The sequence below is a fragment of the Miniopterus schreibersii genome, assembly GCF_964146895.1.
Source record: "Miniopterus schreibersii genome assembly, chromosome: 9".
Classification (NCBI taxonomy): Eukaryota; Metazoa; Chordata; class Mammalia; order Chiroptera; family Miniopteridae; genus Miniopterus; species Miniopterus schreibersii.
Genome location: NC_138118.1, coordinates 14803323 through 14830510, shown reverse-complemented (window position 1 = coordinate 14830510; position 27188 = coordinate 14803323). Strand labels below are relative to the sequence as shown.

General features: G+C 44.6%; 1 protein-coding gene and 1 long non-coding RNA gene across 3 annotated transcripts in view; one reads left to right on the top strand and one right to left on the bottom strand.

The window, feature by feature from the left end:
- LOC308561675 overlaps positions 1 to 11131 on the bottom strand; it is a 67935-nt gene extending 56804 nt beyond the window's left edge. Inside the window, exon 1 of the long non-coding RNA XR_013999542.1 lies at positions 10730 to 11131. This is a non-coding gene — a long non-coding RNA (uncharacterized lncRNA). The remainder of the gene's footprint in view (positions 1 to 10729) is intronic.
- A 2802-nt stretch (positions 11132 to 13933) lies between these two features.
- The window catches only part of MKLN1 (muskelin 1), a 306710-nt gene continuing 293455 nt past the window's right edge, over positions 13934 to 27188 (top strand). The window contains exon 1 of one of the 2 annotated variants that reach the window (XM_081147023.1): positions 13934 to 14112. The gene's annotated coding sequence lies outside the window, so the exon portion shown is untranslated. The remainder of the gene's footprint in view (positions 14113 to 27188) is intronic. The other variant, XM_081147024.1, reaches the window with a different exon arrangement.

Genomic DNA, 27188 nt, shown 5'->3' with positions numbered 1-27188 from the left:
AAAAAAGCAGAGTGAATAGGGAAGTGAAAGACCTAATTGTGGTCAACTATGCCACTAACCAGGTGTGTAAAATTAACTAAATTGTCTCATCTATAAATTTAGATTAAGTAAAATAGCTCCGAAGCCTCTTAGAGCTAAAACATACTCTGATCCTTGATAGTGGCATAAGTAATAGATGGGTATTTGGAAACAAATTTGATGCTGTCATATTTTTATATCAAACTTTGTTACAATTTAAGCAATTTAAAAACATTACTTTAACCCAAACAACATCTCTGTTTACCAAAAATTTCGTAAGTAGAAAGAATCCTGAAATTCATTATCTACATGAATACTATTACCTAAATTTTGGAAGAATATCCTTTTGCACAAAATTTTAACTTCAATCTGAAACCTATTTGAATGCCTACTTAAATATCCCAAAGAGTTTGAGAAGTTTTACACGTTACATATCTTTTCCATTCAACATGAAATATGCTACATAAGCACATTAAACTCTTTAGAAATAGTTTGCACCAGCATGGAATTTTACAGACGACAATAACCTTAAATGTCAGAGGAAAACTTGTCTTTAGCTCTGGTCTGCCATTAGTCAGGCTAAAAAGATGCCTGCGGTAACCGTAGGATGTTATGAGGCTATCCACGCCAGGAGCGGGGGGGGGGAAGCAAACGGGTAAGGAAGAACAGAAGAGGCAGAAAAGATCCAAAAAGAAAAAATGAAGGAAGGAAAGAGCGTAAAGAATCTGGAAAGAAAAGAGAACAAGCAGGGGAGGAATGGCCAAAAATGGCTCGTGAGTATCCCAGGGCTCTGGTGCGCCAGCATCCCACGAGCTATTCAGACGGACTCTAGACTCGGTTAAGTGCTTTTGTTTGTTTGTTTTCTTTCGTTTAGTTTTGGACCGAAAGTTTGCCCAGATAGGACATGTTTGCTTGGTCCTGTTCCTAGACCCCATGCCGAGAACGAGGAGGATTCAACGAGGAGGATTCCAATGTGTGAAAAGTAATGCAGAAAGAAAGGCAATACAAAATACACCGGGCTGTTTACCTCGCATGTCCAGGACCTGACAAGTTCCTGATGAGTAATCTTCCCAGAACTTGGACCTCTTAACTCCAGAAGAGCACAGCGATCCAAAAAGATGTTTGGCGAGTAATAAGTATATTTATAAAACTGCAATTCAGCGCTTTCAAACAACCGGTGCTCTCCAAAAACAAACAAAATGCAGTCAGAAGGGGGCATTTACAGTCAGACTCCCAGGGCACCACTACTTTCACTGCAGGCCCCCCCCTCCATCAAGGGATCAAGGTGGGGCACCATCGGACACGAAATGAGCCCAGGATATGAGGCTGCCGGCACGTCCGCCATGCGAGAGCAAACAGCTCTGCAGTTACTGTAAGGCTCTTCAGCTATTATATGGATAATCATTTTCAAAATCTTTTTAAAGCAAATCTGTTGTCGGACTATATTGTTCAGAATCTCAAATGATCTTCATTCTGCAGATAATATGAATTCACTAAATAGGGTGTTAATTCATTAAGCCTATAAAGTACTTGTTCCAAACTGCTAACAAAATGACAAAGGTATATATGGCAAAGGGCAAACTCCTCTGTTCCTTTTCAGAAGAATTAGATTAACAGCAGAAGGAATCTTAATTCCAAAACCTTTAAAAGTGGAAGGAAAGGAGGGTTTTGATATCTTTTGCCATGAAAATAAGTTGACAAACACAATAAGCACAGTAACCTTTCACAAACTAACTAAAAAGCTAGAAATAGAAAACAGATTTCAAAGGCAAAATTCAAAGAAAGGCTATGTGAATGGCATTTTATTTAAAAATACTTTTCACTTGTTGCTACCAAGTACCTGCATTTTCAGACAATAATCACTAAAAACTGAAGAGTCATCACAAAGTCTTTTGGGATAGAGCCTATAAAAAGTAGGTATTATACAATTTTGAAAAGCCAAAAAATTTGGAAAAGATGAAATATTTAATATCTCTGGAAACAAAGAAATAAAAAATATTATAGATTTTTTTAAAAGGATGGTATGTGCAATGAATGCGTGTTACAGCAATATAAAAGCAGAAAGCAAAACAATCCTCAGTGACCTTGGCAATGAGCAGATAAGTAGCTTGGTGTAGTTGGGTGCATTACAAAAAGACTCAGTACTAACAAAAATTCCCCTAGAAATAGGAAACAAGTACTCAAGGTCACAGGCCATGCACAATTCTGCAAGAGAAAGATCTGAGGTAGCATTTTTTTATGAGTTAAGAATAAACAGAAATATTAAGCAGGTTCCCGGAAACTCCCCTAGTTGTGTAAACACCATCAACTAAAGGATGCTTCAGAAGCCCAGCTCCTTCATCATGGCTATGAAAAGCAGCAGAATCTTCCAAATATGGGGGTCAACAGCTTTCCAAAGTGGCAAGCTCAGGTTCAACTTCCCGGCCTTCTGATGAAGGTAGCATAAGTATGGAGAAGAGTGCCCTTGAGATCCACCCCTAACTCCTGAAAGAAAAAGCAGGCCAGCCACATTGCAGACTGTCCAATTAAGGAGCCCTGAGTCGCCTGGTCCTGGGTTCAAGCATCACTCTACACTGAGCCCGGTCTTGTTTAACAGGTGTCTTTCAAAAAGCTAAAGTACTCCTGGTGAGGATTTACAATCATGCCATGATGTGACTAAATTCAATCAAAGCCCTTCAGGGCCAGAAATTCCCTAACCACTCATTTTACAGCCGAGCAGCCTCCGGCACAGACTGGGACCCTCTCCCGATCCAGTAGCTAGTGGGAACTGGAATTAGTGGTAAGAATGTGAAGCACTAGCACAGTATCCAGAGGCAGGTGCCCACCAATCATCACTATAGACAGGATTCTACCTCAGTACTCCTTCCACCAAACCAGACGAGATCAGCCACAGCACAGAAAGAGAACTCTTGACAGGAAGGAAGAAGGTGTGGAGGCAGGACCAGGATCGTTAAGGAGGCAGGACCAGGATCGCAAAGGAAATCCATGGGAGGGTCAGCCTCCAGAAGCCTGAAGCCAGAAGCCTGAAGCCTGATGTGAGAGAAACAGAAATGTCACAAGCTGGAAGAGAGGACCCTCAGGAGATGTGGGAGTGCAGACAGAAGCTACCAAGTGCTAGTGTGATTACAGTCAAGAAAAGTGTCTTACCTCTTGTAAGGTACAGGAGGCTTTTAAAAGAAACTGAGGAAGAGGTGGGGGAGAAACTGCAAGAAAGATTGGGGGGAGCAAACCTCCCCCACTCTGGCTGCCCAAGGGCCGTCCCCAGCACTCTTGTCACATAGACTGCCAGCCCCAGCTTCAAACTGTCAAGTCTAAAGAATTCAGAACAGTTTCACACATTTAGTTACAAAGATTATGTCACAGATATTTGAGTCAAGAAATGACTGCAGATCTGAATAGCAGATCACACGTAGTTCTTTTCAAAGAAATAAACAGTAGCTCAAAATCCAAGGCCTTATCCATGAAATGTAGTTTAAAATCAATTATAGGGATGCTAAGTCAACTCTAAGATTTAAGGTTCAACCATTTTATAAAAGCAGTTAGAAAACAGAATTTTAAGACAATATTAAAACTAGGAGATGTAAAAAGCAGTGAGATTCTCTTGGCCTCAGTCCAGCTTTGTGGCCTGTGCTACACAAATGATTTGTTTCCTAATCCATAAAACACACCCAGTGATAAGTATGGCATGTGTCTTCCAGGAATTTGATTTAAAATAGTTAACGATCATAAAGCAATCTGAAAAAGTAAGCGCTGCGTGAATCCTGGGCATGACTTTGGGAGGGCAGTTGATTTATGTCAAATAACAGCATCGGGTGATATTCTGAAGTATTCAGCAGAAATGAAAAGGAAAACTCATTAATTTACTTTCTAATAAAGAAGCCTGTGCTATTAACTAGCCCCGTCTTAACACACACAAAAAGCTTTAGAACATTTAAAAACTTAAAACCTTTCATTTATACCCTCCCATTCCCTAGTCCCCACCCATTTCTTTATTTTCTTTCTCTCAGATAAGATTATTTCCCCCCCCAAAAAAGCGTACTATTCTTTTTTCTCCAGTAAATTCACTCACATTAGAACTTGTTATCAAACCTCGCTTCAACTCACCTCAAACCTTGAGTCCACCTGACTCTCGGTACCTGGGAGTCACGTCAATCTGGACCGATTCCAGGGCACCATCTGTGAGAACGCCTTGGCATCCCCATGACCCCCCCCCCCGGTGCCCTCCCCGTGAACATACCCGCTGGATACGAACAGTGTGGCATTAAGACGTCTCCCGGGCTCTCCCCCTTCTTCCTGCCAGATTCCAGCCCCTTCATTTAGAAACTGCAGAGCCTCCACTGTGCCCCAAAATCCTCAAAATAGGGGATGGCTGTGCTCTGACTTACTCTTCGCCCCCTTGACGGGCATCTCCCTCCTACAGCCCAACCCCTCCATGAGGCAGTTCTTCTCAGAGGACGTCCAGGTTCACACTATCAGAGTCTACTACGGGCCCAAACCCATAGAGTTTCACTTAGGAAGGGAACTCTGTCCCACAGAAGCCATCTTACTTAGTGAGCCCACGATTATGTAATGTGCCCCCTCATACCCTACAGCTGTGTATTAAAAAGTTACATGATTAAATTTGATACTACATTTAGATTTAAGGAGCAGCAAATAGTTCTGTCCTTAGATAACATCAGAAATATGTCAATATATTTTAACTGGAGAATCTACTTACTATTAGGTAAGAATACCCAATTCGAGCTTTAAGAGACCCAAAGTTTGTGCAAAATATATAGAATTCTCAAGAACTCACAAAATAAAAATTAACCCATTGCAAACTTTTAAAACTCAGTTTGCCAGACAGCAATCTTTAAAAGCCATAACGTTGCACAAATCAAATAGGTGCAGCAACTTGAAAAAGGGGGAAAATAGGCATAGAATCGCAGAACTTTAGAGAGATTATTTAATCCACTGGCCCTCAAAATGCAGTCCTCTGACCAGCAACAGCAGCATCACCAGGAACCTTGTAAGAAATGCAAATTATTAGGCCCACCCTAAACCTACTGAGTCAGAGACTCTGGGGTGGGGTCCAGCAATCAGGGAACTAACAAGACCTCAGTGATTCTCTTGCACACTAAAGTTTGAGAACCACTGATCCAATCTAACCACTCTACTGAGGAGAGAAAGATATGAAGCCAGTAATTTCCTTCAATTCTTATACCGAGTTAGTGACCAACGTCACTAGACAGTTCTCAATAAACTTTCAAAATGATTCTTAAATTATACACCTGAATCCAAGTAGCCCAAAAGGATCTTCTAAGCCAAATAGACCTTGACCTACACTGCAGCGTGAATTCTTTTAAGACAGATATAAATTTTTTTGTCATGAGTAATTTACATTTACTATCTAAAAAGAAACTTCACATTACCGACCTCTCCACAAAAGCAACAACAAATCTCACAGGCCTTTTAATCTGTTTGGTTGGCTGGGCTAACTTCATTGCTGATAGCAGTGGCAGGTTTTGTCTTGTTATGGTTGTGTTTTGGTTCCGTTTTGAGGGCAACAGCAGTCATTTACGGAACATACGGTTGCTAGTTTGTTTCTGGTTTGTGAGCTTCTCCCCCCACCAAAAAGGTTCACACCAAAGGTGTTAGAAGAAGAGCAATCATAAAGGACTAAGAGGCCAGAAATTGCTAAAAGTAACACCCCACCACCCCAAAAAAGAAAACTTCCTATTTTATCCTGGAATACACAATATGCGTTTTTAAAACAACAGATTTATATTTTCATTTATGTTTTACTTTAGTATAAAATTAGTTTGCATATGTGGAACACCTCGTGGCAAAATGATAGGAAGCTAGCCTGTATCCTAGGAACAAGGACAGGCCTGTAACTCAGCCACACGTGACACCACGAGGTATGTAAGCCTGAGAGTGACTGTGCATCACCTTCTGCACACTGTAGACCACACATCGGGCTGCGTCATCAACCCACCAATATAGCATCCACCACATGAAATGAAATCTGCAATTTTCAGCCTTAGGGCTCTCATTCCAAACAGATGTTTGATGTATCTCATACCTTTTTATATAAATATTTCAAAGTCTAGTAGTGGTTATCTGCACAACACCTGTTTCTATTTACATTTCCAATGTCCTCGTCCTCTTTGAGAAGTTTATAACTTGGGTGTTAGGATTACCACAGGCTGAAATTTAGAGGTTTATAGAATAAATGTTTCCAGTCCTGTTTCTCCTATGAAGCCACTTTCTCAGGGTGATGCCATACAAGAGGTATTTCCAGTCCTCTTTTTGGACTGATTAACATATTTAACTACCCTTGATTTTACACACCAAACTTTCTAACTAATGTTGTTTAGCACCTGATTTTACTCCTCCGAAGAATCACGGCAAGTAAGGCAACAGAAAAACAACTAATTACTCAATCTGATTTACACATCCAACTCTCAATGACCTGAGCACCAAATCTTCCTGTGACTTTATTTTGCAATCCATCATCGAATAAAGGTAACAAATCCTGCCACTTTTCTTACAAGAAAGAAATCAGTCACTGAGTTAACAGTAATTCCCCTGGAGAGGCTGCATTCCTTGGGAGAACTGTAAATTCAGTGGAGTTACTGGTCCTCAGCCTCCTCTCCAGTTCCACTATATACCTTTGGAAGCTAAATTAGAGGGTTAAATTATTTGTACATTCCTTCATTCAACAAATACAAGCACTCACAATGTGTCAGGCACTGTACAAGGCACCGGGGGATACAATGGCCGGCAGGGCAAATCAAGTGCCTGCCCTTCACAATACACACTAGAGAAATACTGAGTAGCTTACAGGACTTCCACTTAGTTTATACACCAAGGGCTCAAATCCATTTTACTTGTGAATAACTTCTCCTAATCATAATTGCTCATAATCACTTCACTCTGCTCCTAAAAAGGGGGAGACCACGTGAACTATATGAAAAGCTCACAGAACACACAGACACTCTGTAATATGAAGGTTTTGCACAGGTAAAAAACATCATCCAGTAGCCTTACAATCGGTGAACAGGAAGCATAGTGTTAAGCCCTAAAAAATTATTCAAGATTTTTCTTTTAAAGGCAGAATACCTTAGACTAACTGTACCTGTCAAATACTCTGTAATTGCACTGTCTGATACAGTAGGCACTAGCCACTTGTGGCTATTTATATGTAAATCAATTAGAAATTCAGTTCCTATGTAACACTAGCCAAAGTGCTCAACAGCCTCAAGTGGCTCGTGACTATCACTTCTAAGTCATTAAAAATATATCATTATACTCATTCTTCTATGATCTCAAAAAACTCTGCAGGACAGTGCTGCTCTACAAATACCCCTGGCAATACTAAATCTGAAATTTACAATGTAATAAAAATGTGATCAGGTATCTGTAACTTGGCTATGGCACATAAAAGTATGTCCTTCAGCAATGGAGTACTATGCCTTCCTTCCTAAATAAACTGAAAAATGATCACGTTGAGCCTCTCCTGCCAGTGTACCCGAGCAACCAAGGAAAGTCATGCTGGCCAATCGGTCAACTGAGAATGAAATTAGGAAACATGTGGAAATTGATCATATTTTGCCTCATCCTTCCTATCCCTTTTATAGGAATGTGTTGGTAGTATTTTGTATTCTCTGTGCAAGGATGTGTTTTAGCCCCATAAACAGCAGCAGAGCTTGTGAGGACAGTTAAGAATGAGGATGGGTGACACAGGCAAACGCCAACGCTAATAACGCAACTCAAATTCAATTCGGACCAATGCAATAAACTTAAGTGCCTACTGTGTGCCAGTGACACACAGACAATGACCACTCCCACCTTTCACGAGCTCAGTTTAGTAGGGGTGTCTAACTTGTAAATAAAAACAACATGATGTATTGTGATGCAGTGAGGCAGATGTGTACAAGATAAAAAGGTGACACAGGAAGGGTATTTTTAAAGTGCTTTCTGAGAAGAAACCAGGGGAATTTTCCTGAAGGAAGCACGCTGCAGAAGAGAAACTTCAGCTGAGCTACGCAAAGGAACCACAAGTGGTTTGGCAATGCTGGACAAAACTGTCTTTGGTGGTCAACAGCGAAGGGGATGAGAATGGAGGGAGGGACACGGAGCTAGGGAGCTATTTCCATGACATTACTTAGCATTGTGGCAAGCTTGCCTTGGTAGGTCTGTAAACTCTCCTCACCAAAACTTGCAAGCAACTTAAAAACCAATCCCTAAAACTTGACAAGTACTATGCCTACGTCTGCCATACAGCTAACAGTATTAGGTAGCAATCGTTAGTAGGAATACCAAGACATTTCTTTGTAACACAGTACCACTGAGTAATACATATTTAACAAAAAAATATTTAAATTGTAACCCTCTGTTTTCAGGGTGAAAATCTGTGTTTCCTTTGAGTTTTATTTGGAATAGCCTTAGAAAATATATCAATGAACACATTTTCGAAACAAATGGATTGCCCCATATCTAAATATTCCCACTGAGAGTTTATCTGACCAGGAGACAAATGAAATATATGAAAGGGAGAATGGGCTGTACTCCAGAACAAAGTCGTCATTTTCCTCCAAAATTTTCACGGCAGAACTTATGCTACTCTGTACACTGCCTTATACTTTTGGTTACAGCCAGCCTGTGACCACCAAAACTGTGTCATGCCCAGCAACCTGAAGGGCTTCTGTGGCTGCTCATGTAAATCTTTGGAAAATCTCTCCATCTTCTGGACTCTTCCCTTTACTTTACACATATGCTCAAGTCTCAAAACAAAAACAAAACAAAGAGCTCCCATGGAATGTGTTTCCTTCAAACGACTGGGATCCCCCTCACTCTTCTGTCCACAAGAAACTCTGTGAAATATTGGCAGTGTATAGGCCTTACTGGATTCACAGAGTGATTCTCCTCACTTTAATACAAGCAAAACTTTCCAGATAAAAATGCCTACTATATAAATGTATGTATATAAACTCGCTGGCCCATAGGCAAACATATAACCAGCTCTCCTCACACAAACATGTGGCCCTTAGGTAAAGGTATATTTTCAATGCAGCACATGTAATGGTTGAGTATGGGTTCTGAAGTCAGCCTGCCTGGGTACTATTGGGACAGTCACTGACCAATTTTAACTTCCGGGGCTTCAATTTCCCCAACTGTAAAATGGGTGAGCAATGTTTCATCAAGTAGGTATATCCATGTCTGCCTAACCACAATGCCAGCACATAGTGACCCCACGTAGTGACTGATCGATCAATAAATGTTAGCTACTCTATTTTTACCATTTCATCCCTAAAGATGGGTGGTTTCCCAGCTATCTATTCCATCAAGCTGCTGACCTCTATGAATTGTCGCCCCTCACTCTACACCAAAAGCACTTAGGGAGGGGTTTTTAAAATACACGATGTCTAAGCCCTACTTGAATTTGGGTTCAATTGGTCCTGAATTGAGTCGGGCATGTGAATGCTTTCTAAAGCTCTTCAGTTGCTTATAACGTGCAGCAGGATTAAGAACCACATACAGGTACGTCTGTGCCCAGAAATAAACACGCGGGTAAAATCTGTTCGATTTCTGACCGAATCAGCGCGCAGGGAGGCCCCCACGCGGGATGGAGAAGGCTCACCTAGATGCTGCGACGACGACCTCAGAGCGCGGGGGGATTCATACCCACGTCCGAATGCCGCCCACGGAGGATCAACTTCCACGACCCGACCCCCAGCACGATCCGGATCTGTCTGGGGTACACGCCCCCTCGCCCCGCGCCCCGCAGCCCCTAGGGGCACCCAGCCCTCGAGAGCGGTGCGTCACGGCGCCCTCCCCTCCGATGCCCCAGCCCCCTCCCGCCCACGGCACGTGACTCGACACGCGCCAGCTGCACGCGGGCTCCATCAAAACAAAAACAGAGGCGGCCCCGGCGGCCGGGCGGCGGCGGGGGCGCGGGGACGGCGGGGAACGGGCGCGTCCCCGCCGCCACTGCCCAGCGCCGCGGCCGCGCCTCCGCCACCCCGGGCGCCGCCGGCCGCGCGCCCCGGCAGACCCGGGGCCGGAGGGCAGAGGGCGCCACCCTGTTTACAGCCTCGCTCCGGGCAGGGACCCCGCCCGGAAACGGTCTCCCGGGAGAGTGCGCACCCACCCGCGGCCGGGACGCCGCTTGGAATAAAACCGTCGCCACGGCTCACGCAGGGGTCGGGCCCGCGCGAGTCCGCCTTCCTCCTCGGCCCCCGCCTCCGGCGGCTTCGTGTCAGCCCGTCGCGACTCTGGACGCACTTCACCCTCCTCGCGGCTCCAGCGCTCCCGCGACCACCCTCACGTGGCCGCCGCCTCCCTCCACCGCACTCCCCGCCGCGGGGGCCGCGGGCCAGCTGTCCCCCCGCGGGACTCAGCCCTTTCGGGCCGCCCAGCCCGCTGCTCCCGCTCGGGGCGGGGGGGGGGGGGCGCCTCCAAGCTGTCAGGAGCCTAGGTCTGCACATGACGAAGCTCACCCTCGCCCCCAAACATCCCCACTCACCCCTCAGCCTCGCTCCCTGCGGAATCAGATCCCGAAGCCGGGGGTAGGGGTAGGACTGGGGGGGGGGGGGGGAACATACTGACTTTTCTGCCCAATTCGCCAAGAAACAAGCAAGACGCAGCTCTGCCCACCCACTCGCCTTCAGACTGCCCTCGCCGCCCCACCCAATTGCACTCACGAACAGAAATGCCCACCACACACCTGCTACTCCACCTGCCCTCTGGGCACCTCGAGACCCAGCCAGCCGCCTCCGGGAGCCGCGCCGGGCCGGGGCGGGAGCGCTCGGTCCGGCTCCCTGAAGTAAGAGGGAGTGAGAGGGGCCAGGCGTCCCCTCCCCTCGCCCCGCCCGGGAGCGCCGGCTCCCCGAAAGGCGGGAGCGGCCGGGGGCGCTTGTCCCTGTGAGAGCCGCGGCGCCGCGTCCTCCGCGAGCCCCGCTTCCCGCGCCGCCTCCTTTCTGGCGGACGGCGAAGGTGGGGTAGGTGGGGAAGCGAGCCAGCGCTCTCGAGGTTCGGGATGTCGGTCCCCGCGGAGCGAAGAGGTGGGATCTCGAAATGGAAACAGCCTCCCTCCCTCCCCTCCTCCTCCTCCTCGTCTGTTTACCTCAAGTTTGAATTTTATCTGCGCAACATTAGCTGGAATGCGGACATTGAAAAAAAAAAAAAAAACTCTCAACCCGGCAGCCCGCTCCGGAGGAGCCATGTGGCATCCAGCCACCTCCAAGGGGGGAAAAGTGCTCTGAGCAACACAAACATGGCGAAGTCGCCCCGGCACGCCCGGGGGACGCCACGACCCCTACCTTCCCTCGCCCGGCTCCCGAACGACCCCGGGCAGCGGGTCCCCGGGAGTCCGAGGGTGGGACCGCGGGGCGTGCGCAAGAGGAAATAACAAGAGTCCACAGTGGAAATGTTTCTGCTGGACCATCGGACCCATCCGCCTGGCCAGCGGCGAGGGGACGCCTCGCTCCCCCCCCCGATGGGTCTAAACGCAGACATTCCCCATCCCGAGGTCCTGCCGGGGGTCCGGCTTGCCCACCCCCCAGAACTTACCTGGGGGCGGACCACAAGCTGCCGCTGAAATCCCTCTCTCTTCCCTTCCTCCGGAGCGAGACGCGTGGGGGGAAACGATGCGCACGTATATTAGTCGAGCGTATTCTTCTAGAATTTCCCTGTGATCATCGCGGGGAGCGATGGAGGCTCCGGAGACAGGTGCAGAGCTGGCCGAGGCCGCCGGCGAAAAGTTGTTCTGTCCGCGGTGGGCGGCGGGGTCCCCGGGCCGGGGCCGAGGACCGGGTCTCCCTGCCCCCCGCCCCCCCCCCCCCCCGGCGTCGCCCCCTTCTCCTCGCCCGCGGCTGCCGCGCGCGGGGCTCGGCTGCGGGAGCGGTGGCGTAGTTTCTCTTCCTCCCACCTCTTCTCACTCACTTGTTTTCGTAGCCGTGGGCTCCCCGAATGCTTTCCTCTCCACAACGTTGTTTCATTATATCATGTCCATCATGTGACACCGGAGAGGCTTCTCTATGGAAACTTAAAGGGGCTCCCACGTGACTGCAGCAGCAGCGGCAACAACAGCAGCAGGACTGGCGGCGGCGGCCGCGGCGTTTGAACCGCCGCCTACCGGGAGCCCCTCGCAGCATCCCCGAGGGGCGCCGGGCGCCGCCGGGGCCCGGTAGGAAGCCGCACGCAGCGCCGGGAGCTGCGGGTCTGGGCGTGTGCGCAGCCTCTGCTCGTTACCCAGAACGCCGAACAGAAGGAGCGTCCTCAAATCCTTTCCTACAGTCACAAAACCCACGCTCTGTGCAAATGACATTTCGTGGCTCCTACTTTATTTTCCCCGGGAGCGATGATGGGTTCTCTATCGCGTCTGATTAAATTTTACCAAATCAAAAAGGAACACCGGATTCGTACCTCTCCGCGAGTTCGGCCAACTCTCGGGTAGAACAGAAATGGCAAAACAGTAACAACAGAAATAGAATTAAGCGTCTGATGCATCATTACCGTCGCCACCAGCTTTACAGCTTTCTGGAATTACATTCCGCCGGTAACTGTGGATGATGCTCGCAGGAGACAAAATGCGATGCAGTTTTTTTGTGTGTTTTTTTTTTTTTTCTCTTCCGCAGCTATATTAGGGCTTTGTTGCTGACAACAGTGAAAACTTGTTTGTGTCAGGAAGTGAGGTACGAAGATCTGACCTGGAAGGTACAGACAAAACCAAAGTGGCAGTTTCTGCATTACTTTCTGACCACATTCTTTGAAATGGTGAGAAGCAGCTGGTCTGCTGTAAAATGCATAGGGTGGCTGGTGGGAAATAATCAGGAAAACACATTTTTTCCCCTTAATCATACTTTACATGCGAGACACTAGAAATTGGGGGGGGGGGAGAGAAGCATCAGCATTTTAATATTTTGCACTGATAATTTTGTCATTTCTAACATTTAACAAACACTGTCAAAGACTTCTTCAAGTCCCGTTTCGAGTGCACACTAACATCAGTTTTGAGTGCCTTCGGTATTATTGAATCACAACCCCTTTCTGGGCTGATGACTTCAATCCCAAATCTCTGCCTTAAAGTTTATGTGGGCCATGGAGATTTTAATCCTGAAAAAACTAAGATGAATAACTATTTCTATGCTTCAGTTTCTGCTTTTCCAGTTATAAGGAAACCCCCTCCCCCCGTTTGGATTAGTGGAATTATGAAAAACTTCGCAGACAGCTAAGAGTGGGGTGGAAGATCCCCCTTTTCTTTTGGCTTCGCCTTGGCTGCCTCTCTCTCCACCTCATCACCAGTTCACCTCGCCAGCCATTAGGAGTGAGCTCCACTACATCCCTTCTAATAATTCCATAACATGTCCCCCCATTTTTACCTCCCTAGCCAATGCATAATTCTCCCCATCCCTTGTCTCTTTTCTTCCCTTGCCTCCCAATCCAGCCCCAGTGCTGCCAGGGCACTTCGCTCGGGCCTCCCCAAATCTCCCCTCCACCCCACCCCAGGCCTCCTTCCCCTGCAGCCCCCCCCACCCCCACCCCAGCTCGGGCTCCCTGCTCGGCAACTCTACCCCCTTACCTCTCTGTGACCTCCTTTCCTCTCCTGCACAGCCTGGCCCTTGACTTCCCGGGCTCTTCTTCTTCCCCTTCTTTACCTGCAGCGCCCTGCCCCTCGCGGGGTCTCCTTCGCACCCTTTCTCTCGGGTCCCATCCCATCCCTTCTGACGCCAAACCCCGGCGTTCCTCAACAGCTCGGCCCGGTGGGCTTCGGCCAGGTTTTGCACCGGCGTCCCCTGGGCTGGGAAAAGAGCGAGTGGTGCAAAGTGGGGGCAAGAACCCCCTGGGCGGCGGCCCCGCGCCGCGCCCCCCTCCGCGCGCCCCGAGCCCCGGCCGGGCGCTTCCTGGGCGGATGGCCGGGACGCGCCGCAGCAGCTGCGGTTCTGCTGTGTCATGCAAGAAGAGGGCGGCCGGCGCTGGCGGGGGAGGAGGGGAGCAACCTGATCTCTCCGGTGGCGAAGGGCTGGAGGCAAACACCGAGCTCCCCCGGAGCCGCCCTGGAGCAGGGAGGGCTCCGCTACCCCGGGGGGCCCTCCCCGCGGGCAGATGGTAAGTGGGGCGGCGCAGGTGGTCGCCTTGGGGAAGGGAGCGCGTGGGGGGAGGGGGGAGGTGGGGAGGTGGGGAGAACCAGGAGTCACCCGGGCCAGATCGAAGGAGCCTAGTGTCCAGCTGAAAGGGACCCAGGCCATAATAAGGGTGACTAGAAAAACGCAGCAATAATTACCATGCGAATAACGGCCCGCAGTGGACTCAGGCTACACAGGGGAGTTGTGCATCCCGAACCCAGGGCAGAGCCAGAGGCAATCAATCGTTCAGGGTTTGAGACCCATCAGCCCACCAGCCCCGGCCCTTTAGGGTAGAGCTGAGTAGCAGAAAAGTCAACCTACAGCCCGGCTGAGCTTTATGAGTTGTCTTGTTTAAAACTAGAGAAGGGTATGGAAACCTGCCCAACCTCACTTTAGCCACGAAAATAATGCTCTTGGCCAGTGGCCTCCGCCAGCCACTGGTGCAATTAAACAATCAATAGGAAAAATAGCTTTATTCCCCTCACCAGCCTCCTTAAACCAGGGTCATTGGTTCTGCCTAAAGGAGAAAGAAGACCGTGCGTTTATATCCCCTCCCCTGCATCCCCAGCAGCCTCCACCCAACACGAACTGCCCACCCCACTAGTCAGCACACTATCTGCCCATGATCCTGCTGGATGAGGGACTGCCTTAAACTCTGAACACCCCGGTTTCTCCCCCCCCCCCCCCCCCTTTACCACAGGGGATTTAGGATCACAGAACAGCGCAGCAAACGTAGGTTCAGGCTGGGCACAGGCAAACATTACCTCTTTTACCTGAGTGCAATTCTCAGGGAAACCCTTTTTAAATTATTATTTCTTTCCATTTCACTCCTGGAAATTTTAAAGCATTTTCTAAAACATCTTTTTTTTTTTTTTTTTTTTTTATGTCAGTCGTATGTTTAGGAAAGTAAGGGGTTGGTGGGATTAACAGAAAGGCTAATGACTGTCTCAAAAGCACATGCTGTTGCTAGGGAACTCAGCCTCATCCTGCTTGCCAATCACCAGCGTGTTAGGTGGAAGTGGAATTTCTCAGGGTGTTATTAAAATGAATGGCATTTGGTTAAAAGTGTTCTTGCCTGTGTTGTGTTGTAGCATCCTGGATTATCATCGATTGCCTCACACCCACAGATCTTGTTTTCCTAATTTGATTTCTGTATTTGCGTCACTGCCAGGGACACGCAGACTAGACCAGTCAGGTTCACTTCCTGTTTCTCAGAACTGGTTTATATTTGGTCCCGTAGCACTAGCTGGTAAAATATTATCAAACTGATCCTCTTGGAAAGAAATCTGTGCTTTCCCTGGAAACAAATTAGCCCAATTAGATACTTATTCGCATGGAAAACGTCATCTTTTGAGGATTAAAGTAGCCTGCCAGTTGCCATTTGAGGAAGCCATTCTTGAAATGTAAAGGCTAGAAAAACCCATCATCTCTCTTTTCTTTTACCCAGAATCTTCATTCCTTAGCATTAGAACTAAAACAAATTCAAGCAGAGAGTAGCTTTAAGGATGATATTTCTAAAATGAATCTCAGAAAAATACACATGGAAGCTGGGGAAATCATTTAGACTAAATAAGGCATAGAATTGAATGGAATCCAGGCCCAGGAGCACAGGGTTAGCATTGGGACGCTCAGAGAACACAGCGTGATCACAAGGCTACGCTACAAATGGGAGCCCATCACTTTGTGTACTCGTTGTCTCTTTTACCAATTCTCTATGTACCTTGTCCTTTTTTTTTTATTTTTTATGTTCCTTCCTCTTTATAACAAGGCTATCACAAAGTCAGTATCATAAAGATAAGCATTGTAAACAGTTTGGTGGGTTCTGATGTAGATCATTTGTTTAGGTGGGAAATAATAGGGTGTGTGTGGCATTGAGGAAAGGTCAGCTGACTGAAAGTTAGAAAATCTGCTCCCACTTCTATAGACCAGATGACCTTGGGTGAGCCAGTCCCAGTCTTTCTTCTCCTGTCAGTTTCCTCATGGAAGCTTAACAACAGTGCTGAACTAAAAGATGTCTAAGTTTCCTTCCATTTACAAAACGTTACGATTATTTTGAACTCACTACATAAAAATTTCAATTTTAGCTGGATTTTGCAATGCCAAATTTTGATACCGAAACTTGAATACCTATCCATAGAGACCTTGGAGCAAATTGTAACGGGAAATGATTTGCCGTTGATACATCATTTTTTAGTGTCAGTTTTCAGACAATCAAATGAAATCGATCTTACTCTCAATGTACTTTGCTTGCGTGGTGGTGGTATAGGAGCAAGAGAAAGATATAAAATTGTATAGAAAGGGCTTTCAGTCATTTTAGATTTAGTTTACCCAAAATACTTTGATGAACCAAGCAATGGAATGATGAAGAAAGGCTACACCAAAAAATAAACAGCTGAATCCTCATGGAGCAGATAATATATTTACCTGTATTTTAATTAGTGATAGGCAAAAATACGCTTAGCACAGATTTTTGAAATTTTCCAATTCGAGATATTAAGAGGTAGCATGAAGAAATGTGAGATTTGTGCCAGAGAGAAAAGACCTGACTTTGAAACCCAACTCTGCCACTTTATTTATTCATCGTGGAGTGCCTGCTCTGTGTCAGGTACTGTGCTGGGCACTGGGAATGCAAAGACGAAAAGACAGTCTGCTCCGAAGGGCCCTTAGGATAATGAGGGGACAGATAAGTACCCAGCTGATCAGCCTACAGTGAGATGATGTCAACAAGAGAGCTCACTGAGGGGGCCTCAACATAACTGCCCAGAGGCAGGGTCCCCAACCATAGAAGGTGAATTTGGAGAGGAGTCCTGAAAGGTAAGTAGAAGGAATCCAGACAAGTGGGCAAGTTCAAGAGAAATGTATTCCAGGCAAAGAAAGTACTATGTGTAAAGTCCTAGAGGTAAAAAGGTGTATCCAGAGAGTTGGGGGGTGGGGAGGACAGTGCCCAGGAAAGTAGTCGATTCTCAGTAAATACATTGTGTGAATGCATGGCACAAGTTCTGAGGGATACGCCCAGAAAGATCAGCAAGGTCTTGTACGCCTTCCTAAGAAGTTTCAATTTATCCTAAGGCCGATGGAGGACCACTGATGAATTTTAAGGAGCATGTCATTTTAGAAAGATCACTGCAGTCTGGAAAATTTATTAGTGTGAGTAACAAACACTGTAAGCAGAGAGACTAATTAGGAGATTAGCATTACAGGAAACAAACGATGGACATCTAAACTAAGGCAGCAAGATTGGAAATGGAGAGAGGAGACGGATTCAAGATATATTTAAGATATAGAACCAACTGAATTTTATTATTGATTATATCTGCAGGATTAGGAATAGAAGATTTATGACTTAGGTAAATGGGAGGATAGTGGTACCCTTTGCCAAGATGAGGACTTCTGGAGGAAACATGAGGGAAGGTAATTAGTTTAATTTAAAGCATGTTGAGTTTGAAGTGTCGGTGGGATATCAAAGGGAAACTTTCTACAGCCTGATTGAACAGGGGAGTGTAGAACTCAGGGGAGAGATCTCTGCTGGAATCATCAGAATGTGATGGGTTATGGAAGCAGGGGAAACCCCCAACAGGAGAGGCAGAGCTTAGGAAGGGAAGAGGGCCTCCTCTGCAACCTTATGAAAATGCCAGCATTTAAAAGGTGAGGAAACAAACATCCAGAGGGGTAGCAGGACCAGGAACAAGTAGTTTCAGAGAAGCCCAGGGAGGAATTGGCAACAGTATTAAATGCTAGAGAAAGGTCAAGAAAAATGAGGACTGGAAGTCCTCGGACTTAGCAACAAGGAGGTCATTGTTGTGTTTGGCAAGGAGTTTATTGGGATAGTAACCGGACTGCAGTGGACTGGGGTAGAGAAGGTAGATAGAGGAAGTTCTTTGGGATAAGAAGGGCAACTAGGAGGGGGGAACAAAGGTGTTGAAAGAGTAAAATCGTGCTCCCTTAAGGCTGCATAGGAAAAGTAGGAAATAATACAGAAATACAAAATTTTTTATTCTTTGAAGCCTTTCCTTCAAATTAAATGGCATCACCATCCACCAATTCCTCAAGTCAAAAAAACTTGTAGACGTTTATGATTCTTCTCTTTTCCTCAGTCTTCATATCCAATCCATGAGGAGTTCAGATCAACCCTATACCCCCAAAACATTTCCACAACCTGTCTATTTCTACCTCTACTGCTACCACCTTAATACAAACATCATCTTCTGGGTTTCTGTAATAGCTTTCTAATTGGTTTTTTTGCTCCCACGACTTGCTCCTACTCTCCACAGCGCATCCAGAGAGACATCAAGCATAAGACATAAATCGGATCTTATTTCTTCTCTTCTTACAATCCTTCCATGTCTTCTCATTGCACTTGGAATAAAGTCTAGACTCCTTCGCTGGCTTACAAAGCCCTATGTGGCACCCCAGACACTGCTCCAACCTTGTCTCCCACCACTGTCCCCCGACTCCAATCACACTGGCCTGTTTTCTATTCCTCAGACACATTGGATTTGCTCTTGCTTTAAAGGACTCACCCCAGATATTTCCTTTTCCTGGAATGCTCTTTTGGTCATTCCAATGTCTGTTTAAATGTCACCTCCTCTTTCCTGATTGTCCTTACTAAAGTATCCTTCTCTGTCCACCTTCCCAACCATCCCATGTATTTTTTTCATAGTAGTAAAACTTTATTACAATTTGTATTTATTGTTTATGGTTGAAAACCCCTCTAAAGTTTAAACCCTATAAGGATTCCTGGCACATAGTAAGCATTTAAAAATGTTCATTGGATGTTTATAGAAGGAGAAAGAGAGGAGAAATTGATTATTAGAAATTAGAGGCATCAAGGATCAGAGCCTGGTGTGGTTGAGGAATGGCCAGTGATGATGGATTACTAGGCTTTTAAGATTCCAGAAGGGGGAAAGTTACCAGCTGCGTGACGTTGGGCATTCATATTCTCTGAGGTTCACTTTGTGATTAAAAATATATACATCACAGGGCTATTAGAAAAATTAAATAGTATAGTTATAGGTATAAGGCAGTCTTGTCAAGCTATTGTCAGGAAGTCAAGACTTCTGCTAATCAGTTTATAACCTCTATATATGAACTTCATGTGAGCTCCCCTGTAATAGAGTTAACATTTGGTGATTACTTATTATTGGGGGGAAAATAGCTAAATTGTGACTTAAAAAAAATACTAGGATACCTGAAAGAACCTGGCTATTAGTTTATTTAAGAAGAAATCAAAGCACTCCTCCAAATTAATAAGAAAAGCTTTGAAAACCCTGGGAGATTGGGCAAAAGGTATGACAGATTGCAGTTAAGGAAATAGAAATGGATCTTTAAAATATGTAAAAATGCTCAGCCTTTCTCATAACAAGAGATATGCAAATTAAATCACAATGAGGTGTGTATTTACATATCAGTTTGGCACAAATCAAAAGGTTTCATAGCATACTTTGTTCGCCAGGCTGGGAAGAGGGCGAACACTGTCAGTAGGAGTGAGAGTTGGTACAACCTCTGTGGAGGGCACCCCAGCAGTGTTTATCAAATTTTTAAATGTACAAAGCCTTTGACCCAGCAATTCCACTTCTATATATTTATCCAACAGATACATTCACACGTGCATTGAAGGATGACTCTCCTAGGATCTTCACTGGAGTTTACTTATGCTACTTAGGGACTGAAAACCACCTACATGTCCATCAATAGAGATGTGGTTAAATAAATGAAGGTGCAGTTATACAAGTAAAAGGCAGGCAGCTGTTGAAAAATTGTGGGGCCGGTTTAGGGGTACTGATGTGAAAAGATCTTCACAATACATTGCTACATTAAAAAAATATAAGATGAAGAACAACTTGTATTTCGCTAGCATTGTATTTCTTTTTAAAGACTATTAAGACTTTTTGTGGTTTTTTTGGTCTGAAAAACATTACCTGTGAGAAGAGAAAATAGAACAGGGCAAGAGCAGTTGTGGAGAGACCAGGTGAGGAGGTATTTCAGTGACTTGAGCCAGAGATGATGGTTCCTCGGACTAGGGTGGTGGCATGTCCAGGGAGAGAGATGATCAGAGTTAAGAGTTATTTTAAAGAACTTGACGATTAAGCTCTGGCCAGTGTGGTCCAGTGGTTAGAGCGACAACCCTCACACCAAAAGGTCAAGGGTTCGTTTCCCTGTCAAGGGCACATACCTGAGTGGCAAGTTTGATCCCCTGCCCAGTAGGGGCATGTGTGAGAGGCGACCAATTGATGTGTCTCTCTCACCTTGATTTTTTTTTCCCCTCTCTCTCTCTTTCTCTCTCCCCCTTCCACTCTCTCTAAAAATCAATGGAAAAAATATCTTCGGGTGAAGATTAACAAGAAGATAAAAAATTTAAAAATAAAGAGCTTGACTGTTAAATGGAAATGGTGGGTTATGGAGAGGGAGTTAGGGTCATAGTTGCTTGAAGATTCATCCAAGATCAGATGCATGAGTACAGGTGTCAGTCACCAAGATGGAGAATCCTGGGACAGTAACAGAATTCTGGGGAAGATTTTTTTAAAAAGTGGTGATATCTACTGCAGATGTGTGATATAGGTCTTAAGTCAGAATTGCTGCTGGAACTGGAGTTATAAATTTGGAAGAAGATTGCTTAAAGAGGGTAGATGCAATCAAAAGAAACACAGGCTCAGGACTAAGCTCTGCTTGTTTAGAGATTGGATCAAAGGAAAGAATTGGCAATGGAGACTGAAAATCAGAAACCAGAAAAATAAAACCAGGAGGTTATGGGGCCAAAGAAACCAAGAGAAGAATATGTTGAAGAGGAACATGTTAAATGTTGCCAAAACGTCCAAGAAGGTCATTAGAACTTGTTTCTTTCACAAACCCTAAGTTCCTTGAGAGTTGGGATGATTTTATTTATTTTTATATCCTCAGGGCTTGCCCTGTGTCTCACACATAATAAATAATCACTAAAATTTTGTTAAATTGAAAAGACGGACAGTGACAGAGAGACAGACAGGCAGAGATACGCAAAGATAATAGAATATATCTTTGGGTCTCAAAACATAAATAAATAAGATAGAGTCCCCTGAACTTTACTGCAAACCAAATCTGATCCTAGAAAAAATAAGGATTTTCTTATTCCCTCGATTTTACTCTTGAACTAACACATTGATTGAGCTCTCACAGTGCCATGTTGCTGTGATAAGTGCCTCCCGAAAACATTTTGATAAGTAGTATTCAACTGTGTCTGGTCATTCTGAGTCATTTTTGTCTGTATTTAGGGTCTGAGTAATGACAAAAAGAGCAATTTGCTTTTCCTTGTCTATCTGACTCTATCCTACCACCTCGAATCAGTTGATGGAGCCTGGAGAATCCATCCTGGTGCCACTAGAGTTCTGTAAGACACTGTAGCCACTCATAAGGATGCCTGGCCCTAGCTTCCCAGCAAAGGAAATGATGACTCTTGGCAGGAAGAAATGCATCACCTCTTAGAGGAACGAGCAGCTTCTCAACCTGGTACTGTTTCTGCACAAAGGTGCTATTAGGAGGGAATGTAGAGACCAGCAAAGGGGAAAAGGTTTGTACTCTGTCCTGGGAACATGGAAAACTACGTAGTGAGAGAGACGTCATGACCTTTTGGTGCAGTGTCTGTAAATTTGAAACTAAAATAATAGATGTAGTTTAAACAATATTTAAAATGTTGTGATATCCTGTGTTATTTAGTTAGACCAAGGGTTAGGAAAATTTTTCTGGCAAGGGCCAGCTGGGAAGTATTTTCGACTTTGTGGGCCATACAGCCTGTGTCCCAGCTACTGAACCCTGCCATTGTGTGTGAAGGCGGTCACAGGCATGAGTAAATGGCTGCGTTCCAATTCAACTTTATTTATGGACGTTGAGATTTGCATTTCATATAACTTCCACATGTCATGAAATATTATTATTCTTTTGGTCTTTTTCAGCCACTTAAAAATCTGAAAACCATATTTAGCTCATAGGCCATACAAAATATATGGGGTGGGGTGGATTTGGCCAGTGGACATTAGTTTGGCAACTTCTGATTTAGGCAAACATGAAGGTCATGTCCTGAAAAAGATGTTCAGGTTCAGACTTGTGAAGAAAATAATCTGTTCATGTACTATACCTCTTTGTTTTAACTTCTCAAGTTTATTTGAACATATAAATACCTTTGCCCACATCTGACTTATCTGGAAATAAAGTATGTCTCCTCAGTTCAGTATTCATATAACACTTTGCCCCTTCTCTCCTTGTGATGAATGAATGTTCATGAATGTAGTATTTTTATAGAGCAAACTGAAGAATTCTTACCGCTTGACTTTGTAAATACCCAAACCCAGAGAGGACTTAAGAGTTCTAATCACATTTTAAAGCTGCATTAAATTCATTCAGTAAGTACTTATTAATGATCTACTTCTTTCACAGGGCAGTACAAGTATTATGGGGTTAGAGATAAAAAAGGATAGCTGATGATAGGCAGATAGATAAAAGATAGATAGAGATAGAGATAGAGGTAGAAAGACAGACAGACAGACAGATGAAAAACCTAGAGGCCGATAGGTGCCAGTGAGAATTGTTTGGACGTATCACAGTATAAATGTCATTTAAGCAACAGATAGGCAGTTAGACAAAACTAAGTTTAAATCTGAGCTCTTTTGTGTCCCAGATGGGTGACCATATAAGCTTCAGTTTCCTCTTTTTAGAGTGGTGATAAAATACCCCCCTCTCAATGAAGTTGTGGGAATTAAATAAGACTGCATATCAGCTGGTGTGGTACTTGGTACATGTTAAGTAATCAGTAAACAGGAGCTGTTGTTATATTACACCAACACAAAAGTATATAATTTGTTCAAAAGTGGCATACATGATTAAAGGCAAAGCAGAGTGACCTTGTGAGTCAAGAACTTACAAACACAAAGGGAAACCCACAAACCTGAGGATGGATGCTGGGTAGAGAAGGTTCGGGTGAAAGCAAAAGCAGAAGTGACATTGTCACAGGAGCTGTGACATCTGTCTTGCTTTTGCTTCCTTAGTAACCAGCTGCTGGACTGTTTCAGGAGCTCCATCTATAGGTCTAGCTCTCCAGCCTCCCCAGGACTTAACTGCGAGTTCTGATGGGGAGAAAGTATACCGTCAGTACTAACCAACCCCAGCATCTTGCTTCCTTCCAGTCAGGTAGCTGTGAACCTAGAACACCTGTAGCTCCCTCCTATGCCTCCCACTCCTATGTTTGTTCAATTCTGGGCTTCTAGCTTGACCTCTACACTTCAGCCTCTGGTCATTCTGCCTTGTATACTAGTCTCCTTGTAGATTCGGGACCCTGGCCTACTTCATCATGACTCTGACATCGTGTTGAGCTTATCTCTAACCAGTCATTTTCCCCAGAGGGCAGTATTCTACTGCCCACACTCCTGTTGTGTTCCCCTTAAACTATGCTACACATGTGACTTACCCTTCCGACTGGACTGTTCAATATTCAAGGCTTCCTGAACTTTACCTTGGTAAAGTGAGATAGCAAGTCTTGCATAGCTCAGCTGCCCTAATCCAAGCCAGCTTCTGTGTTCACGACCCATGCCTTGGGAGTACTCCCCAGCCCAGTCCTGGATCATGCCCTCAACCCACTGGCCATGTGTTGTCAACTAGTTCAACCAAGTGATCCTGTTATGGCAACATCAATAATGCTTTCCCAATTCAAATGACAGAATTATCGGCACAGTGGCACAATTTAGAGGTAATGGAGAACTCTACCATCTACTAACTCATTCTGTGGAAAAGCAGGCATCAAATAAAGTTGGCATGACTTAAATTTAAGCTAATTGCTTAGCCCTGGCCAGTGTGGCCCAGTTGGTTCAGTGTCCTTCCGTGCACCCAAGGGTAGCCAGTTCGGTTCCCGGTCAGGACGAATGCCCAGGTTTCAGGCTCTATCCCTGGTAGGGGGCATGCAGGAGGCAGCCAATCAATGTTCTCGCATCAATGTTCCCCTCTCCCTCTCCCCTCCTTTCTCTCTAAAAGTCAATAAAAATATTATAAATAAATAAAATTTTTAAAAATAATACTAAAGTAACTGCTTTGAAGAGGTACTACTATTCTGTGCTTAGTTCTAACCAGCTATGAAGAATGTGTTGGTGAAGTGGAAGGGACAAACAACGTAAAATCAGTGACCATGGCATCCTTGACTTTGTAATAGCCAGAGAAGCAGTTCTATACTTTCTAATCTGACCCAAGGAAGACTCAAATAAGTTGAGACAAAATTTGGACATGAGGCTCTGTCTGGCCAGGAACCAGGCAAGCAAGCTCAAAAGGAGTAAAATGACTTGAAACTTAAATTCATATAAAACTAGTAATTTCCATGAAGAAAAGGGAGCATCTGGTAAAGATCAATGTGGCTATTCAAGAAGTGTTCTGATAAGCTCATATTTTCATTTTCTTATCCCCACCCGAGATATGTTTATTAATTTTTTTAGAGAGAGAGGAAGAGGGAGAGAGAGAGAATCATTGATGTGAGAGAGAAACATCAACCGCCTGCCTCCTGTATGAGCCCCAACCAGGTATCCAACCCACAACCTAGGTATGTGCCCTTACCGAAAATCAAACCCACCACCTTTTTGGTGTATGAGACGATGTTCCAACCAACTGAGCCACCCGGCCAGGGCTAAGCTCGTATTTTTAAAGGACATGTACAAAAGGTAAGAGTTAGGTATAAAACAAGACCTCATTCAAAAGAAGGGCTCAAACCTGTGAAAATAATGCCAGAGGGCTAACATCTGGAGACAGCTAGGATCTGTGGAAAGTACTGGAGACAATTAATGGGTTTTGTTTGTTTGTTTGTTTGTGCTTACGTGTATAGGAAGTATATTATGAAGATGGGGTAGTGCTATTGGATAGGCCACAGTTAATGTTAATATTTAACTGAAAAACAGAACCATTCCACTGTAGCATTTCATAGTTTCTGAGGAACAAGCTTTTGCCCTCACATTTTTCTTAGTTTTAAAATCAGAAAGTATCTTCAATAGCTGTGTGGTAGTGTTCATGGGGAGGGGGGCTCTAAAAACAGTAATTAAATGATGGTGCATCATACAATAAATTGGTCTTAGAATAGAGGAAATACGGAATTTTTTTCAGTTGGCTCTTCCCATATTAATCTCACTCAGCAGATGAGGGGTCCACTTTGTGTCCTAAAAGTGGCAGTGCTGCCAGTAGCCACCAAAGGTAGGAAAGAGTCAGCAGGAATTTGGAAGCCACAGTAAAAAGTGTGCTGCCCATGAAGGGAGCAGGAAAGGGTGGATGAGCAGCACTGAAGAAGGGAAGAGCTACAAGTACTAGAGACAGGACTGAAACAGGAAAAGAATGCTGTGGTCGAAACCTCTAAGCAGGAATGAAAAGGAGGCCATGGCTGGCTTACAGAAGCCAAGTCACTGTCACAGAAGGCAGAGGGGTGTCCTAGTCAGTGTGAGCTGCCATAACAAGTACCATAGACTGGGTGATTTAAACAAAAACATTTATTTCTCACAGTTCTGGGGGCTGGGAAGTTCACCACCAAGGTGCCCTCAGATTCGGTGTCTGGTGAGAGCCCACTTGCTGGTTTGCAGACAACCGCCTTCTCGCTGTATCCACACAGAAGACAGAGATCATCTTCTGGTGTCTCTTCTTTCAAGGGTACTGATCCCATTCATGGGGTTCCACTCTCAGGGCCTAATTAACTCCCAAAAGCCCTACCTCCAAATATCGTCATATTGGGATTAAGGCTTCAACATATCAGGCCTTCCTCTCTCTCTCAAAATCAATAAACATATCCTCGGGTGACAATAAAAATAAAAATAAAAATAAAAAGAATTTAGAGAACCTAAAGATCAATTGGCCATGGAGAAAACTATTCCAACCACATTTGATTAGACCTTTAGAAACCGTGATGCACCCAGGTGGCCCCTATGTAGCATGAATGTAAAGACTTTAGTACCTAGGGAGGGACTATGTCTTTTCATGATTTTAACTCTAGTTTTCACCATTTAATAGTGGTAAAACAAATGAGTTTTCAAATGGCAGAGTATTTGTCATATTCTATTAAAAACTATTATCCTGATATTTAAAAATATAGCCCTTCCCTTAGCTGTCTTCTCACATGTATCCTCTTGCCCAGCCGGTCCTTCCTTTGGGATGTTCGCATAGCCCTGGGAAAGCAGGCTCCTCCTTTATCTCAGGAGGAGCATGTGGGCCAGGCCAAGCCAACCAGCGAACCAGCACCACAAACACAATCAAAAGCTACATGAGATATTCTAGACCATAAAAAAAATATACGGTAGGGTCCTTAATATGTAAAAAAGCTCTTACAAACTTGTAAGAAAAAGACAACATCTCAAAAGAAGAGTCGGTAAACAACAAGAAAATGCAAAAAGAGAAAACTGCATTCAGCTGGTCAATTAAAATGAGAAAGGTCCAGTCTCACTAGTAATTAAGGAAATGCAAGTGAAAATAAAGCCAGATGTCTTTGTGCCTAGCAAATTGTCAAGAAATTGAAAACAATATCGTGCATGGATTAAGATACAGGGACTAAGGACCCTCGTACAACATTGGCATTGAAATTGGTCCAGGCATTCTGGAGAGCAATTTGTCATTGTATATTAAAAACCCTTAACATATACAAACCATTTAACATGGTAATTTTATTTTTAAGGCTTTATCTTAAGAAAACAAACCAGAATCACTCACATAATTTAATGTAGGAGAATATTTACTATAGCATTCTTTATAATATTGAACACTTGGAGATAACCTAAGTGTCCAAAGTGAAGTATTGCATAAATTGTAATGATTATCTATGATGAAATTTATTCATCCAGTAAAAAGCAGATTATGGAAAAATGTCCTGACATCAGGAAATGTTGGTCATTTATTATTAAACATATTTGCTCAGAAAGAAATACTGGACAGTTACATAGAAAAATATTAATAATGGTGATACCGTGGTAGTGGAATTACAATTTATTTTCTTCTTGGTGAGTTTTGAATATTTTAAATCCACTCAATAAACATGTATTGCTCTTTTAGTCAGGGTAAAGAAATTAAGATGAAAAGGGTGCC